This window comes from Chinchilla lanigera, unplaced genomic scaffold, assembly GCF_000276665.1.
Source record: "Chinchilla lanigera isolate Chin_1 unplaced genomic scaffold, ChiLan1.0 scaffold00022, whole genome shotgun sequence".
Classification (NCBI taxonomy): domain Eukaryota; kingdom Metazoa; phylum Chordata; class Mammalia; order Rodentia; family Chinchillidae; genus Chinchilla; species Chinchilla lanigera.
Genome location: NW_004955423.1, coordinates 25,431,113 through 25,433,045, shown reverse-complemented (window position 1 = coordinate 25,433,045; position 1,933 = coordinate 25,431,113). Strand labels below are relative to the sequence as shown.

Genomic DNA, 1,933 nt, shown 5'->3' with positions numbered 1-1,933 from the left:
GAGCCGGTGCTTCTGCCCCATACCCAGAGCGCGCAGCCAAACACCAGAAGCGCAGTGGCGGCGGGCGCGTCCCGGTCCGACCTGCCGACAGCGGAGGCACCGCGACGCTTCTCGGCCCGACCGTCCATGTTGAGGGGAACGGCCGGGAGAGCTGCACACAGGCTGCGGAAGGCCCAGTGCCTGAAAACGCTGCAGGCTACAGTGCAGTGTAGGGGCGCTGGGGTTTTCAATGACGTTTCCTAACCTCACACTTGCAACCCAGCTCCGCAGGACACTGCCCAACATGCCAGTGCAGAGACCACCGCGAACCGCATGGACCGGGAGCCAAAGGAGCTGGAAAGTCGACTTCCGCTTTGTGCAGTGCGCAGCATGAGCATCTGTCTGCACTGTGCTGCGAACTCTGGGATGCACCAGCTCCCGGCAGGAAGGCGCGCGACCCTCTCAACCTGCAAACAGGCCAGGCAGAAATTAGGGTGAGAATAAAACTCACTTGTGCCGAGGTTCATGGGAAACCTGGAACGATGGTGATGATCGAGGAAAGCAAGGACAAGCGGAGGCCCTGCCCTGGGTATCCCGGTGCCCCGGACAGGGACAGGGCGTCTTGTCCCACGGTGCCCACTGTGTGACCTTGCACACGTGCACACACTCACGCACCTGCAACACGCACCCATCTTGACACAGGGGCCGGGACACGAGCGCCCTCAGTCTGCGCTCCGGGTCACCACACTCGCTCGCCCGTTCTGCTCTGGGCTGTGCAGTCCGTTTCCTTCTTTCTTTCTTTTTTTTTTTTCTGGTAGCGGGAATTGAACTCACGACATCGCGCTTGCAAGGCAGGCACTGTGCCGCTGAGCTAAATCCCCAGCGCCTGTGCAGTCGGTCCGTTTCGTTCTGAGTTCTCGGAGCTGCGTATGCTTCTAGAATAACTGCTCCAAAATACACCGCCAACTCCAACACCTTCACCTCTGACCATGCGCCCCTAAAACCCTGCCTGTGTCCTGCTCGCCTACAGGGTCCCGGTCACTGTGGCACTCACTCCTTTAAAATGTACACAGCTGTCATCCCTGCACTCGGGAGGCTCAGGCAGGAGGATCGCTCCCAGTTCAAGGCCAGCCTGGGCTGCGTATCTCTCTCTCTCTCTCTCTCTCTCTCTCTCTCTCTCTCACTCACTCACACACACACACACACACGATGGGATCTGGGTTTGCTAATCCCCTTGAGGGCCAAGCTCCAGGGATCGCAGCAAAGATGGCACAGATGTCGACTGACCCCTGCTTTTCCCCGGGGGTCACGGCACTCACAGCATCACCACCCACAGGCAGGGACCCCACATTGGCTGTCTCCCCCAGGGCAGCAGCCTGACTTCCTGCAGCCACAGGTGTCCTCAAGGTCACTCGCCAAGAGTGGGGACTCTACAAGCACCTGGGGAACCCACAGTGCCGCATCACACCGTCTCGGGGGCACTGGTGCAACGAGGGCTCAGGCCCGAAGGCCTTCGGGTCCCCGAGCCGCTGCAAAGCCGGGGACAGCACTGTCTCTGCCCCGGCAGCAGCGCCACGGGAGCTCGGCTAGACCTCAAGTGGGGCAGAAAGCAAGGGACAGGGGCGGTCTTGGGGCAGGTCCTTGCAGGCCACACTAGGCTCCTGGTCCCCATGGTCCCTATGACACCCCAACAGCCCCAAGGAATGTCACGTCCTGCCCGACCTCCCCAGGCGGGAGAGAGGCCGCAGAATAAGTGGCACGCAGTGCTGTACACAGTGGTCTCCTGTAAGACGAGTCCATAGACACAAAGGCCAACGCTGCAGGCTCGAGCCTGCAACTCCTGTTCACAGGAGTTGGAATGTCACACTGAGCACGCCCCTTATCCCAGCACTCCGAGGCTGAGGCAGGAGGATCACACTAAGTTCGAGGCCAGCCTGGGCTACACGGTGATACC

The 1,933-nt window shown here is 60.8% G+C and overlaps 1 long non-coding RNA gene across 1 annotated transcript in view; it reads right to left on the bottom strand.

Annotated features, from left to right (window-relative positions):
• LOC106148549 overlaps positions 1-1,927 on the bottom strand; it is a 3,673-nt gene extending 1,746 nt beyond the window's left edge. The window contains exon 1 of the long non-coding RNA XR_001234097.1: positions 245-1,927. This is a non-coding gene — a long non-coding RNA (uncharacterized LOC106148549). The remainder of the gene's footprint in view (positions 1-244) is intronic.
• Between the last annotated feature and the right edge of the window lie 6 nt (positions 1,928-1,933).